Here is a 17,476-nt window from a genome sequence, read left to right as displayed (position 1 = left end):
CTGATGGTGATCCTAACAAGGTCTCCAAATAATGAGGGAGACAGAGTGCCAACTAGGCGTCTGTTGTCACCATATGAGGCTTTGAGTACAGGAAGTAGTTTGCATCTAGTTGAGTTGTTGGTTAAAGGAGTCCTATGGAAATCCCCAAACAACTCAGGCTGTTGACAGGGCAATACATTGGTCCCTGCAAATAGAAAGCAAGGCCACATTGTTGGAGACAACACCCATACCACTCAACCTGAATATGGAGACATCAGCTGTTGCCTACATGAAATCTTTACCCCTTCTTTTAATGTATTTGGTACAGGAAGGTACTCCAGACTGCCAAAAGAAAATGTAGACAAAAACTGATTTATTCACAATCTGTCCTCCTACAAAACATTCCTAGGGCACCAGTGACACAGAACTTGTAGGAGTTTAGATTAGATTGATGAGATTTAAGCCCTACTCTCTAGAATCGAACCAACACGACCACTGTTTTGGTGACCAAGAATCAGAGACAAAATAGCGCAAGAGATCTAGAAGCCAACAAAATACTACTTGTCTGAAAGAATATAAAGAAAACAAGTAACAATATTCATGGAGCAGTCCTTTATTTAACCATAATCAGAGAAGGTTCCTCCAGAAGTAAATGGGAAGAGACTAACAGTCAGGCATTATGAAGAGATTGAGGGATTGTAGAAGACTGAAACGTACATGTGATGTCTCCATTACATTCATACGCTCTGAGCTCAGGGAACACCATGAGGAATGAATGTAAGAGCTAGAAAGGATGGAGGACAACAGGAGGACAAAGTTTTCGAAATCTAATAGGAAAACTCATCTGAACTTACAGAGGGTGAAGCAGCAAGCAAAGCTAACATGGTATTGGACCAAGTCTTCTACACATGTTACAGTTTTAGTTTAGTGTTTTTATAGGACTCTAGTGTGTGTGAAAGAGTGGGTCCCTGATTCTTGTTCTTTTCCTTCTGGTGTTTGGTTTTGTCCTACTTTGAAGTGATAATTTTTGTTTCATTTTATAGTATTTTGCTATATTCTGGTGTTTGTTTGTTTGTTTTGTTGTTGTTCCTTTTAGTTGTTTGTAATGAGAGACAAGTAGTGAGTGGATCCTGAATGAAAGGGAGGTAGGTAGGGAGGATTGAAGAGGAGTTGAGAGAAGAAGAACTATAATCATAATAAATTATATGAGAAAAGACTCCTTTTTTAACAAAAGGGGAAATATAAATATATATTTATAAATATAAATATAAATAAATATATATGCCACATCATTCATTTGTTTTTTTCTGAGAATATTATCTAACCTGGTTCCTTTCTTCTGCCACATACACACCAGCATGCTGGGTAACTGTTTTCTTTTCTTTTTTTTTCTTTTCTTTATTAACTTGAGTATTTCTTATTTACATTTCGATTGTTATTCCCTTTCCCAGTTTCCCGGCCAACATCTCCCTAACTCCTACCCCTCCCCTCTATATGGGTGTTCCCCTCCCCATGCTCCCCCATTGCCGCCCTCCCCCCAACAATCACGTTCACTGGGGGTTCAGTCTTAGCAGGACCAAGGGCTTCCCCTTCCACTGGTGCTCTTACTAGGCTATTCATTGCTACCTATGAGGTTGGAGCCCAGGGTCAGTCCATGTATAGTCTTTGGGTAGTGGCTTAGTCCCTGGAGGCTCTGGTTGCTTGGCATTGTTGTACATATGGGGTCTCGAGCCTTTCAAGCTCTTCCATCCCTTTCTCCGATTCCTTCAACGGGAGTCCCGTTCTCAGTTCAGTGGTTTGCTGCTGGCATTATCCTATGTATTTGCTGTATTCTGGCTGTGTCTCTCAGGAGAGATCTACATCCGGTCCCTGTCGGCCTGTACTTCTTTGCTTTATCCATCATGTCTAATTGGGTGGCTGTATATATATATATGGGCCAAAATGTGAATGCTTCACTCCTTCTTTAAAAGGGGAACAAGAATACCCTTGGCAGGGAATAGGGAGGCAAAGATTAAACCAGAGGCAGAAGGAACACCCATTCAGAACCTGCCCCACATGTGGCCCATACATATACAGCCACCCAATTAGACAAATGGGTAACTGTTTTAAACAAAGAGAGAATGGGATGTCTTATAGAGAAATGATGTAGTTTTTTTTTTGAAAATACCATCTGTTTTAAATAATTCACAAAAAAGGGATTTTAATTAATCATTAATGAATATTGAGTAGAGTGTTTTCATAATGAAACTCATGAGAAAGAGCAAATTATTAATTACTTGATTTCAGTATTATATTTGCCTTGGAAATAACAACTCAGTATTTATGAATTCAGTGTTCATGGTATCTTTCCTAATATATGTGTAACTACCCCAGAACTGACTCATCTTAGAAATGGTGTTTTGTCACAATAGCAAGAAAGGTTGCTTATACACTTGAGACCTGAGATCAAAACTTTGTACTTCAAAAGCAAGTATCATGTGCAAAGGCCATGCTAATCTACTCTGAATTGTTCCAAGTTTAGTATATGTGCTGCAAGATGCTCCAATATCTCACAAAAACAATAGACAATTATGGTCACAACAGCTTTAATCATAATAGCCAGAAACAGGAAACAACCTAGATTCCCCTCAACTGAAGAACTGATAAAGAAAATGTGGTACATACATGTACAAAATGGAATACTACTATTCAGCATAATAAGAACCTTAACAAGAAGGAAGACCAAAGTGTGAATGCTTTAAACCCATTCACAAGGGGGAACAAAATAATCACATGAGGAAGCAGGTAGGGAAGGAACTAGGTGGGAGAGGGGAGGGGGATAGAAAATGGGGGAGCAGGACATGGTATGGGAAGAGACAGGAGAGAAGTCCAGAGAGCCAGCTGGAGAACAAATAGAAATATGTAGCAGTAGGGGGCACGGATCAGAAGGGAAACCACTAGGAAGTCCCATAATCCAGGAATGCAAGAGGGTTCCAGGACCCAATGGGGATGACATTACCCAAAATATCCAACAGCAGGGAGTCAGAATCTAAAGAAACCACCTCCACTGATAGACATAACCCCCAGTGGAGGGATGGGGCCACCTGCCCATCTTAAAATTTTTAATACAGAATTGTTGCTATCTAAGTGAAACCCATGGACAAGGAAATGGAGCAGAGACTCAAGGAAAGGCCATCCAGAGACTGCTCCACCTTAGGATCCATCCCATCTGCAGACACGAAACTCCCACATTGTTGCTCATGCCTCGAAGTGCTTGCAGGCAGGAACCTGGTATGGCTGTTCCCTGAGGTTCTACCAGCGCCTGAGTAACACAGATAGGGATAGGCACACCAACCACTGGACTGACTGAGCCTAGGACCCCAACTGGAAGAATTAGGGGAAAGATTGAAGGAGCTGACGCGAATTGCAACCACCATAGGAAGAACAACAATATCAACTAAACAGACCTGGCAAACTTTCTAGGTACTAAACCATCAACCAAAGGGTATACATGAGTGGGTCCACGGCTCCTGATACATATGTAGCAGAGGACTGCCTTATCCGACATCAGTGGAAGGGGAGATTGCTTGGACCTGTGGAGGGGTGAAGTGAGAGTGAACACCCTCTTAGAGACAAAGGGGAGGGGAATGGGGTTGGGCGTCTACCGGGAAGTAGGACATTTGAAATATAAATAAAATAATTAATAAAGGAAAGAAAATAAGCAATTTGAGTTAACTTAGATATGTGCGTGAGATTCAGGACTTTGTACATTATTCACTAAAGTTATTATTTTTGTTTTTCATATTTATTGGATTATTAGTCAGAAACTTACAGAATACCAAGGATACAATCCACAGAAGTCAAGAAGGGTAACAAGCTGAGGAGCCCAAATGAGGATGCCACAATCCCACTTGGGAGTGATAAGAAAGCAATCATGGTGGGCAGAGGGAGGTAGAGACCTGGGTGGGAGAGGGGTCGTGGAGGGGAAAAGGAGAAAACAGAAGTAAAGTCCTGAGGGCCAGGAGAGAGAATGGAAACAGGCACCCTCTGGAGGTAGGGGGAAACTCTAGAATGTTCCAGATCTCTGGGAGGTGAGAGACTCTCAAGACTCAAAGGGAGGGACTTTGATGAAATGCCCAATAGTGGAGAGAGGAACTTGTGGTTTAAAAAAATCAACCGATCCTTGAAGCTCTGGTTGGTTGACGTTGTTGTTTTTATGGGGTTGCAAGCCCCTTCAACTTTTTAAATTCTTTCTGATTCCCTCCCAAGTGGGTCCTGTTCTCAGTTCCGTGTTTTGCTGCTAGCATTGACCTCTGTATTGGACATGCTCTGGATGTGTCTCTCACGAGAGAGCTATATCCTTGGTCCTGCCAAGGTTGGAACCCCAGTGCAGGGAAATGGGGCGGGGAGTCAGTAAGGAGGATGTACAGGGGGAATACCTGTATGGGGGAGGGGGAGGGGGAGGGGAGGGAATTGGGGCTTATGGACAGGAAACTGGAAAGGGGAATAACATTTGAAATGTAAGTAAAAAAATATATCTAATAAAAATTTTTTAAAAATCAAATGATTACAAAACTATTTTTTTAATTAACTTGAGTGTTTCTTTATTTACATTTCGAAAGTGTTATTCCCTTTCCCGTTTCTGGGCAAACATCCCCTAATCTCTCCCTCCCTCCTTTATGGGTGTTCCCCCCCATCCTGCCCCCCATTGCCGCCTCCCCAACAAAACTATTTTTAAAAGAATCCCTATGTATATCATTATTCCTCTTTGCTTCCCCAATCTCTAACATAGTGGCAAATGTAAAGATTTTCTTCTCATTTTGATTGCAAAGCATTTAATACACAATTATTAAGTATACTACAGGCTTTTTATAAGTATTTTAACACAGATATAGAAAATCTACTTTTTGTCTATTACTGAAAGACAGTTTTTAATCTTATATCTAGATTCCTTAGTATTTAGATAATATAAAATAGTCTGTCATAGTAAAATTGATCATTTTGTAGCTTTATTAAATATATGACAGAAATAAATTTCACAGAGTAAAGGATTTTATTCTCTAAGTTTTATACAAGCATAAACATAAATTCATTTTATTACCAAAGTTTGTATCCCTGAAACATACATATTGTTGACTAAATTCCCTCCTTAGACAAAAATTTAATTCAAATAAAATTATTCTGAATGTACATGTTTTCTCCATGAGGCAAACAACACTCTTTTAGTTATTCACTTACCATAGCTTGGATTTTCAATATAACATCTTTGCAATATCTCTTCCAAACCACTGTTTTGACATATTGATGCCATCCCCTACCTAATTTGTCAAAGTGACACTATATTTTTGTACAGTGGCAATAGATTAATGCCTAATTTCATAAACATATAAAAAACTAAAGATAACAATGTTGTCATAAAAAAATGCAACTTGAAGCTTCCTATGTGAGCTTTCCATGATTGTCAGTTTGTCATTTCATCAAGTATTTTGTGCGTACTAAAGTAGACCAAGGTAAGACAAAAATATTTTCAAGTATGTTTCTTTTTTACTCAAACAGAGCCAAAAAGTATATACTATTCCATGACATTTTATGAAAAATGTACTTGTCTGTTGTTTCAAATTTCTAATTTATCCAAAAATTATGTGTTCATTCATGGGTTCTAGAATTTATATTTATGGTAAGGTAAAAGCCAACTCACCTACTTGATAAAGGTATATGATTGGTAAAGGCTTCCTTCCATGAACTAATATATAGTACTTTATTCTGAATTATGTTCGATGAAAATAAATGGAAAATCACTTAAAAATACTTGAAGTACCTTATTTTGATGACTCTGAGTGATTTCAATCTTTATTTCTTTTTCTCAGATTGTAAGTAGTGTCAATATAATTTTTGAGTAACTAAACATGTTTTTGGTACCATCACTTCAAGCAATAGTACGCTAATAAGATCACTACAAATGATAACCATCATTATTTTTTATTTTTTAAAGATTCCATCTGTTTATTTCACAACTGATAACCCACTTCCTAGTTACCCCTCCTCAAACCTTCTCTGATACCACATCTCCTCTCTCTCTCCTCCCCTACATTTAATGGAGACAATTGTGGTGCAGAAATTTAAATAAGTAAAACAAAGAAACAAAAGGAAATTATCATTATAATCCCATATTGAAAATTATAATTTGCCTAAATATGAATAAAAATCAAGCTATGAGCTAATCATGGATACTTCAGGGGACAAAATAGGGTATTTTCACTTTTTATTTTATATCCTAATTTTAAATATGTACTTATAAATGAATATGCAGCATTTAAACTAAGCAACATGAATTAATTTAAATTAATCTTGGGCAAATTTTCCAATTACTTAGCTAGTTAACTAGTTATATTCAGTAGATCATAATTTTATTAAACACTGAGCAGAGTTCTTCTAGCTCCAGGTTAGTTGACACTTTTAGTCCTCCTGTCAAGTTCCCATCCCCTTCAGGGCCTTTAATTCTTCCCACAACCATTCCATAATCATCCTTGACCTTTATCCAATGTTTTGGTATGGGTATCTGTGTCCCGGTATTCGACCTTACACCAATCAGAATCTCTAAGATCAAAACCTCTAGAGACAATAAATGCTGGTGAGGATGTGGAGAAAAGGAACATTACTCCATGGCAGTGGGATTGCAAACTTGTACAACCACTCTGGAAATCAGTCTGGTGATTTCTCAGAAATTTGGAAATAGTTCTATCTAAAGACCCACTCCTGGGGAGACAGTGGGTTGTTCCACCATAACACAAGGACATGTGCACCACTATGTTCATAGAAGCTTTATTGATAATACCCAGAAACTAAATACAACTGAAGAATGGATACAGAAAATGTGGTTTACTTACACAGTGGAATACTATTCAACTATTAAAAACAAGGACATCGTGAATTTTGCAGACAAATGGATAGAACTAGAAAATATCCTGAGTGAGGTAATTCAGGTCTAAAAGGACATGCATGGTATATACTCACTGATAATAGATGTTAGCCAGTAAAGTACAGAATACCAATGATACACCATACAGACCTAAAGAAGTTAACGAAGAACTCAAGCAAAGATGATTAAATAGTCACAGGAGGCAGAAGGAGGGAGGAAAGAGGGTGGAGGAAGGTATGCAGAAGTGAAGGGGGGGGAGAATCATATGTGCAAAGAGACAGGAGAGAGAACCAGAGGGCCAGGAGAAAGAACAAAAATCTAAAGCCCCTGTGGGTGGAGGGATCTTTAGGTAGTCCCAGAAACTTGAGGTGTGGGAGGCGCCCCGGATTCAGGGGGGAGGATAATAGCCAAGATGCCTTACAAGTGTGATATGGAACTTTTAGAGGCTACCTTCTGTAGCCAGGAAGGCCCCTAATAGGTTAATGTGAACACCCACCCACAAAACTTTCATCCCTAAATTTTTTCTGTCTAAAAGAAATTTGGGGACAAAGGTGGAACATAGACTGAACGAATAACCAGCCAAGAACTAGCCCAACTTGAAAACCATGGCAAACACCAATCCTAGGCGTTATTAATGATGCTCTGTTATGCTTGCAGATAGGAGCATGTCATTACTGTCCACTGAGATAGGACTTTCATATTATTATCGATTGGCATTAGTTACTTTTCTGCGATATAATGACCTAATAAATGAACTTAAGAAGAATGAATTTATTTTCTCTATGGATTCCAGAAGGGTCAGAGTTCTGGAAGATGGAAAAAATGTGTAATGCCTGCAGGATCATGAACCTGGCTAATCACACACAAGAAGCAGGGAGAGTGGGCAGGGAGTGAGTGAGGCCATAAGCCGTCAAAACCCTCCTGCAGTTGGGTTTCAATTATTTTTTCCTACAAGGCTATTCTTCCTACATATTCTTAATCTCTCATTATGGCCCAGTCAGTAAGTAGCCAAGTGTTCAAATACCTAAGCCTTTTGGGGGCAAATGCGATTTATAATACTGCTTATGGTTTAAATCACATGAACGTCAATATTTGTTCAATTATTTAAGGGTTGAGAGCAGATTATAGTATACGTGCATATGTAAGTGAGCTTTGGGTAATCAACAGATTGAATGCACAATAATGATTTCATGTTATTTACAATTATCTAAGATATTAGCCAGATTTTATAAACTTCAAATGCCATGGTAGAAGTCAGAATTAAAGGAGAAAATGTTTATTTAGAATAATGATTTCAGGGTTTCAGTCAGTTGCTACTTTATCCAGTGCTTTTGGACCTGGTTACAAGATATTTTATGGCAGGAAAATTGAATCCGTCAGTAATATTAGAATACAAAGAGAAGGAGATGAGTCTTCTTAAATCCCTTCTCAGAGCATGTTAGAGGCATAATATCCCCCCAATTACCACATCTTCTTAAAGGCTCCTCATCACCTTATAGAAACTCATGCTGGTGACCCAACGTTTCACACATAGAACTGTGGAGCACACTTATCTAAATTATAGTACCTCATGAATACGAACCCATTGTAAAATTAGAGTACTTAGTTTTGCTCTTATGTTTGCAGTAATGGAGATATAAACGAACCTAATCATCTCCTAGTGGCTGAAAGGAATACTGTCATTTAGTATAATTATCACAAATGACTTGTTATTGTTATATATTTACCATACTTTTCATCGCTGTTTTAGAGTGTGCTATTTCTACTTATAAAATATGTTCCTGTAAAGTATCCTCAGGCAGGCTCTATCCAAACTATTTCAAATAAAAAGAATCAGAATTATGGAAGATGAATCTTCTGTCCATGTATCTGAATACATTATTATATGAATAAAGTATTATGTGAATATTTAATGATATGGAACATGGACCTGAGGCCCAGAAACACCGTGCGGATCTGGCTTAATGTTTGTCTTTCAGATATTTAAAGATAAAATTATTAAGTGAAGAGAAAAACATTTAACTTAAACACATTTTATTTGTGTAAAAATAGTATTTTTCTCATTTGAAGTGGTTTTTTCAAGTTGAATGCTATTATAAACATGTTAAAGTTAAAGAAAAATGTGAAAATTTCATAATGGCTGGAGTCCATTAATCATTGCAGATTGAAAGTCACTAACCCATGTAGACACACTGTCTTACTCAAAACAGTTGCCAGTTTTGAAAGTTCCACTCATGGTAAATTCTCAACAAAGATAAAAGCATATTTTAATTTTCCATGTATTCTTGTCATACTCATGTTTATATGTACTATAAACTATATGTATAAGTGACTATATATAAATACATTATTTTATAAAGTATTCAATACAGTATCGTGTGGTGTGAGTTTCAGCGTGCAAGCAAAAACAATGGTCATCAGCTTAATGTGTCACAAATGTGGTGTTGCTGAACTCAGGTTTCTGGCCAATTGCTGATATATTCCTCAGGAAAAGGTCACATAACACTAGCAAGAACAACCACAGGAACTTTCAAATTACTCATTTTCCAGACGAAGAATTAAAGTTAATTGTGCTTAGTCAGTCAACTTGACACTTGTTCAAGGGCTATAAGGCATTATACAAAAGGAAAGCATATTTTACTGTTTTCTAAAAGACTTTTGGTTGCCCCTCTAAATTGAAATTGCATAAATTAGCTTACACACTATAAATGATTACATACTGAGAACAGTGAAAACAGAACTGCTAAGATTTGGAACTGACTGTGTTTAGCTCTTCTTTTAAAGAAACATCAAGTAGAAATTTATTTCTTTATACTCAGCAAAAAGCAAGAGACTATTTCCATGCAAACAGTCAATTTTATTATTTAAATCATTGATTTCTATGTTCAGAAATAATACCTGTTTAACTGAAAGAAGACTGTAATAGATTTTACTGAAATAATAAAAGTAGTGTATATTACATTCACTTTAGCTCATTTAAAATTAATAACTGAATTCCTTGATTAATGTGGAAAAGGTGAGCGTATATTCTTAAACCTTGTAGTTTATATATCCTTTGTTCAATTTTGTTCTGGATGGTTCTAATGAGAGCACATTTCATTGCCAAGGAAGAATATGTGATTAAATATGGATATCCTTGAATTCAATAAGCAGGCTTTGTAACAAATCAGAAAATTGCATTTTAATTTGCAGTTTCTTCTTGATCTACTACTAATGAAAGTTTCACTGAATTATCTGCTTAAAGGTCAAAATGCTAATTAAGAGTTTCTCATCAGCGTAATTTAGATATGTGGGAAAGTGATGACATTAGCGTTTTATCTTCTTAAGTTAAGTGATTTCTACTCTGCCTTTTCAGAGTTCTGGTGACAATGAAGAACATTTGTAATATTTAATGTTCCCTTGAAAGAACACTATATAGACTTTATCATGGTATTTTTTTCATTTCACAGTGTGACATCATAATATGTGACTTAATGTGTTAAAACTTATAGGGCACTTAAAAATTCCCTTGTCAAGTTCTACACTTTAGGTGTTATTTACAGTGATTATTTTTATAGAACACATAGTTCACTTAAAATTTCCTGATCTTACAATTTCAGGATGTGAAAATGAACCATTTCTCCCTAACTATTTTGTTCTATATGCTTTATTATGTAAATTTTATATTATAAGGATTTAATTTTCATTCTTGAAAAACTCATGTAATATGAGCATGTATTTATTAAAGTGAGTGACACTACGAATATTGCTATTTTGTGCAAAATAAATCACTTCTAAATGCCAAGATGACTAATTTAAATAGTAGAATTTATTTAACTACATGCATTTCTGAAGCTTTATCTGTGTTTCTTCATGTATGTAACCAAATTCACATTGTCTTCTAATAATGGGATGGAAGAATTAGGTATTGCTTAGACTTTTCTAACTCAGATCAACTTTTCAACACCAAACTGTTAGTTCGTGATGATGTTACTTCTTATATTCATTAAGTTTCTCTGACTTTAGGGTGAATAAGTTGTGCGGCTTGATGACCATTCTTCTATTGCATTGAAGGAGGGTAAATTTTTATATTCTTATTCTTAAACATTTTTTGAGAGTTAGTGCTTATAATCTAATCTGAGAGCATGTTTAATCAGTCCTACATCTTCCAAAGCTTCCAAATGGTTGATCATCCTTAACTCCATTATAATATTCAAAATTTTAATTTAAATATTATTGAAGATATGGAAGGCAGATTGTTAAGTGTCAGAATTAATGTACATTACAGCAAACTATTATTTACCAGAAAGGAGTTGGTCATTACACACATGATCAAACAGTGGATGTGACAGCATACATAAAATCTGCATACAATATCAAGAAGTCAAAATCCCAGCATGAACTGAGGAGAAGTTAATGAGATGATAAGCAGATGGCAATCCATAAGTTCTGGATGAAGCTGAGTGCATTTTCATCAGGGAAAAGGCTCCAATAAGGGTACCAATGCTACAGTCGATGGTCATTTACCCATATAAATAGAGGACAGTCAGTGTAGCTTTTCACTTTATTATTTGTTTTTTTTTTTATTTCCAAAAAAGAAAGAGAATATATGAATCTGAGAAAAAACTGTGAGAGGTTAGGAGGACAGTCAGAGGGTCCAAATGGAGACTGATTAAACTACAATCCATTGTATGCCTGTATGATACTTCAAACAATAAAATAGAGATAACTATAAGACTTCATTTGTAAACATAATAATAAATCCAAACATGAAAATAATTTCAACTTCTCATTAAATGATTAGTGTTAAATATAGAATTTCTTAAAGTGAATTTTGAATTTGAAACATCTGAAGAATCTGAATTAATTTGGTTCATGACTCACACTTCAATACTTGCTCACCATAACTAATGGCCAAAGGGATTAATTTCAGGTGTAACTTGTGCAGTACATCTTCCTGCAAGTTGAGACACAATGTCTATCATCTTATAATTAGAAGATGATAAATATGAGTTAATGAATAATTCTTTATAGCCTGATGAATATGTATAAATATATTTGTATACCTATCAAGGATACAGAAACATAAGTTTATAAAAATATAATTAGAATAAAGGCCATACTAGTATGAAAAATAAGAAAGATAAAGTCCAAATAATATACACATCATGGAGAAATATCTTCTGTGATATTTCTGTAATCTCTGTGAATTACTTTACATTTGTCATGATTTGTGTAGTGCAGGACTACAATAACTAAAAATCAAGTGTTTACTCTTGTTGGTTTTCTGAAAATTTAATGAAAATGTTATGTCCTTTTTTTGCTTAAGTTTGTTTATCTGCTTCTTAATTGGGAAAATATCATAGCTTCCTTTAGTACATCTTACCTAATTGGCTCAATGACTCAGTTCATCCTATACAATAAACAGAAAAATGTGTATCTGCGGATACAGCCTAGGTGAGGGGTTTAGGAAAAATCCTTAAGAGATTTGATTAGAAAGGAAATGATAAAAAATAGTAAGAAAACAAGCTAAAAGATAAGTTAAGAGATCTACATTGTGCCTAAACTTACAGGAAGATGTACTATACAAATTACAACTGAATTTAATAATTAGCCATTAGTTGTAGCATGCAAGTATTGATGTGTGAGTCATGAAACAAATTATTTCATATGACTAAAAATGAAGCAGATAGTTCTGGTGGTCAGTGATGAATAAAAAAGATGTCAGTCCAAAAAATAAAATATACAATCCAAAGAAAAGAGTGTTGTTATACCTCAAAGGGTATTAAATGGATTACAAGTAGCATCACCTGTAGGATTCATAAAACTGACTTGGCTTTTTCTTTATGTCAATAAAACACAGTTCAATTATTTATGGTAAGAAAAAAAGAAGCCCTGTCAGACTGTTGAAATAATCAAATGGTCTGTTTGGGTATTAACCATTTAGAAGTCGAAAACAAGTAAAGACTTACAAAATTTTGTTGTATAGAGTATAAAACAAACATTCCTTTAAATGATGAAGAGATGAGATAAATACGTTAAAGTATGTGATTAAGGAATGTCTTTGGAAGAATCCATGATAATGGATTATCAGAGAAAAATAGTCAAGAAGTTGTATTTCCTTTAAAAAAGTAATGCAGGATTTCGAGTTTCTGCCTGTGCCCTGAGCTGAACCACTCCCACAGCTCTCTGTATACAAATCCCTTGGGGGACAGAGGTGGACTCTCGGAAGTGCAGAAAATCCTGAGAGCTTAAACAGGACAACTGTTTTTGGTCACATTCCTGGCCCAAGAGGAACCTTCCTAATGCCTCCCATGCCCTCTGGGCACAGGAACCTAAGAGCAATCAGGGGTAGGTTCCATTCCAGTTTCTGTCAGTACCCAGAGCTGAAAGCAAGTCTCCAATAGTGCTGACACACCTGAGAGCAGAATTAAGACCAACTCTTCTGCTCGAAACAACCCACCTGGAGGCTCTACAAACCCAGGAGCAGTTCTCTGTTCCCAGATCAGGCTGAAAGAAAATAGGTCTACAGGAGTGCTGACACACAGGCTTACAGGAGGGTCAAACCATTGTCAGAGACAGCAAGACAATCTAACGCCAGTGACAACCTGATAGCAAGAGGCAAGCACAGAACCTAAGCAAGAGAAACCAAGACTGCTTGGAATCATCAGAGCACAGTTCTCCCACCAAAGCAAATACTGGATATCCAAACATAGCAGAAAACAAGATTTGGATTTAAAATCATATCTCATGATGATTATAGAGGACTTTAATAAGGACATAAATTACTCCCTTAAAGAAATACAGGACAACACAGGTAAACAAGTAGAAGCACTTCAAGAAGAAACACGAATTTGAGGAAAACACAAACAGGTGAAGGGATGGAACAAAACCATCCAGGATTTAAAAATGGAAACAGAAACAATAAAAAAATCACAAAGGGAGACAACCCTGGAGATAGAAAACCTAGGAAAAAGATCAGGAAACATAAAATAAAGTATCACCAATAGTAAGAGGTAGAGGAGAGAATTTCAAGGGCAGAGGATAACATAGAAAACATTAACACAACTGTCAAAGATAATTAAAATTCAAAAAGCTCCTAACCCAAAACATCCAGGAAATCCCGGACACAATGGAAATATTAAACCTAAGGATATTAGGTATAAAACAGAGTAAAGACTCCCAAGTTAAAGGGACAGTAAATATCTTCAACAAAATTATAGAAGGATAATTCCCTAACCAAAATAAAGAGATGCCTATGAACATACAAGAAGCCTACAGAACTCCAAATAGATTGGACCAGAAAAGAAATTCCTCCCATCAAGTAATATTCAAAACACCAATCAAAAAATCAAAGAAAGATTATTAAACGCAGAAAGGAGAAAGGTCAAATAACATATAAAGGCAGACCTATAAGAATTACACAAGACCTCTCGAAAGAGACTATGAAAGCCAGAAGATTCTGGGCAGACATCATACAGACTCTAAGAGAACACAAATGCCAGCCCAGGCCACTATATCCAGCAAAACGCTGAATTAACATAGATGGAGGAACCAAGATATTCCATGACAAAATCAAATTTAAACAGTATATTTTCACAAATCCAGCCCAACAAAGGATAACATATGGAAAGTTCCAACACAATAAGTGAAAACACACCCTAGAAATAACAAGAAGTAATCTCCTTACAACAAAGCCAAAAGAAGAGAGACACAAAAACATAATTCTACCCCATCAACAAAAATAACAGAAAACAACAAGCACTATTCCTTAATATCTCTTAACATCAATAGACACAATTCCCCAATAAAAAGACATAGACTAAAAGACTGGATACGTAAAGAAGATCCAGCATTTTGCTGTATACAGAAAACACACTTCAGTGACAAAACAGACATAACTTCAGAGTAAAAGGCTGGAGAGAGAGCTCACCACGCAGACAGGTGGGCACTCCTGAGACTGCAGAGCTGAAGAGACCACCAATACTGCCCACCCCTTCGCACATCCCTGGCCCAAGAGGAAAGTGTATACGGCCTCTGGGATCCGGTAGATAAGGGCACTGGAGCTACAGGTCCCCTGCGCATGAGACACCTCCGGAACCTGAAGGGACTGACCGGATAAACAATTCTCTGCACCCAAATCCCTTGGGAGGGAGAGCTAAACCTTCAGAGAAGCAGACACGCCTGGGAAGCCAGAAGAGACTACACTCTGGCCACATTTCAGACTCCAGAGGAAAACACCAAATGCCATCTGAGACCCTGGTGCACAGGGGCTCCCGGAAAGGGCAGCACAGGTCCTCCTGGTTGCTGCCCTCGCAGAGATCTCATAAGCAATACCCCACGAGCAAACTTGAGCCTCGGTACCACAGGTAAGACCAACTTTTCTGCTCCAAGTGACCTGCCTGGTGAACTCAGGACACAGGCCCACAGGAACAGCTGAAGACTTGTAGATAGGAAAAACTACACTCCCAAAAGAAGAACACTCTGTTCCCATAATTGGCTGAAAGAAAACAGGAAAACAGGTCTACAGCACTCCTGACACACAGGCTTATAGTACAGTCTAGCCACTGTCAGAAATAGCAGAACAAAGTAACACCAGAGATAATCTGATGGCGAGAGGCAAGCGCAGGAACCCAAGCAACAGAAACCAAGACTAAATGGCATCATCGGAGCCCAATTCTCCCACCAAAGCACACACTGAATATCCAAACACACCAGAAAAGCAAGATATAGATTCAAAATCATATTTGATCATGATGCTGGAGGACTTCAAGAAAGACATGAAGAACTCCCTTAGAGAAACGCAGGGAAAACATAAATAAACAAGTAGAAGCCTATAGAAAGGAATCACGAAAATCCCTGAAAGAATTCCAGGAAAACACAATCAAATGGTTGAAGGAATTAAAAATGGAAATAGAAGCAATCAAGAAAGAACACAGGGAAACAACTCTGGATATAGAAAACCAAAGGAAGAGACAAGGAGCCGTAGATACAAGCATCACCAACAGAATACAAGAGATAGGAGAATCTCAGGAGCAGAAGATTCCATACAAATCATCGACACAACTGTCAAAGATAATGTAAAACAGAAAAAGCTACTGGTTCAAAACATACAGTAAATCCAGGACTCAATGAGAAGATCAAACCTAAGGATAATAGGTATAGAAGAGAGTGAAGACTCCCAGAACAAAGGACCACTAAATATCTTCAACGAAATCATAGAAGAAAACTTCCCTAACCTAAAGAAAGAGATTCCCATAAACATACAAGAAGCCTACAGAACTCCAAATAGATTGGACCAGAAAAGAACTCCTCCTGTCACATAATAGTGAAAACACCAAATGCACAAAATAAAGAAAGAATATTAAAAGCAGTAAGGGAAAAAGGTCAAGTAACATATAAAGGCAGACCTATCAGAATCACACCAGACTTTTCGGCAGAGACTATGAAAGCCAGAAGATCCTGGACGATGTCATACAGACCCTAAGAGAACACAAATTCCAGCCCAGGTTACTGTATCCTGCAAAACTCTCAATTAACATAGATGGAGAAACCAAGATATTCCATGACAAAAACAAATTTACACAATATCTTTCTACAAATCCAGCGCTACAAAGGATAATAAATGGTAAAGCTCAACATAGGGAGGCAAGCTACACCCTAGAAAAAGCAAGAAAATAATTGTCTTGGCAACAAAACAAAGAGAAGAAAAGCACACAAACATAACCTCACATCCAAATATGAATATAACAGGAAGCAATAATCACTATTCCTTAATATCTCTCAACATCAATTGTCTCAACTCCCCAATAAAAAGACATAGATTAACAAATTGGATACGAAATGAGGACCTTGCATTCTGCTGCCTACAGGAAACACACCTGAGAGACAAAGACAGATACTACCTCAGAGTGAAAGGCTGCAAAAAATTTTCCAAGCAAATGGTCGAAGGAAGCAAGATGGAGTAGCCATTCTAACATAGAATAAAATCAATTTTAAACAAAAAGTCATCAAAAAAGATAAGGAAGGACACTTCATATTCATCAAAGGAAAAATCCACCAAGATGAACTCTCAATCTTAAACATATATGCTCCGAATACTTGGGCACCTACATTCATAAAAGAAACCTTACTAAAACTCAAAGCACACATTGCACCTCACACAATAATAGTAGGAGATTTCAACACCCCACTCTCATCAATGGACAGGTCATGGAAACAAAAATTCAACAGAGATCTAGACAGACTAAGAGAAGTCATGAACCAAATGGACTTAACAGATATTTATAGAACATTCTATCCTAAAACAAAAGGATATACATTCTTCTCAGCTCCTCATGGTACTTTCTCCAAAATTGACCATATGATTGGTCAAAAAACAGGCCTCAACAGATACAGAAAGATAGAAATAATCCCATGCATCCTATGAGACCACCACGGCCTACAGCTGGTCCTCAATAACAATAAGGGAAGAACGCCCACATATATGTGGAAGTTGAACAATGCTCTACTCAACGATAATCTGGTCAAGGAAGATATAAGGAAAGAAATTAAAGACTTCTCAGAATTTAATGAAAATGAAAGTACAACATACCAAACTTATGGGACACAATGAAAGCT

At 36.8% G+C, this 17,476-nt stretch overlaps 1 pseudogene; it reads right to left on the bottom strand.

Moving 5' to 3' along the window:
* Positions 1–2,423: 2,423 nt before the first annotated feature.
* Positions 2,424–2,521, bottom strand: LOC116899784 (annotated as a pseudogene).
* Between the last annotated feature and the right edge of the window lie 14,955 nt (positions 2,522–17,476).

The sequence above is a fragment of the Rattus rattus genome, chromosome 4 (assembly GCF_011064425.1).
Source record: "Rattus rattus isolate New Zealand chromosome 4, Rrattus_CSIRO_v1, whole genome shotgun sequence".
NCBI classification, from domain to species: domain Eukaryota; kingdom Metazoa; phylum Chordata; class Mammalia; order Rodentia; family Muridae; genus Rattus; species Rattus rattus.
The sequence above is the reverse complement of the archived record's forward strand: the minus strand, read 5'-3'. Positions and strand labels throughout refer to the sequence as shown.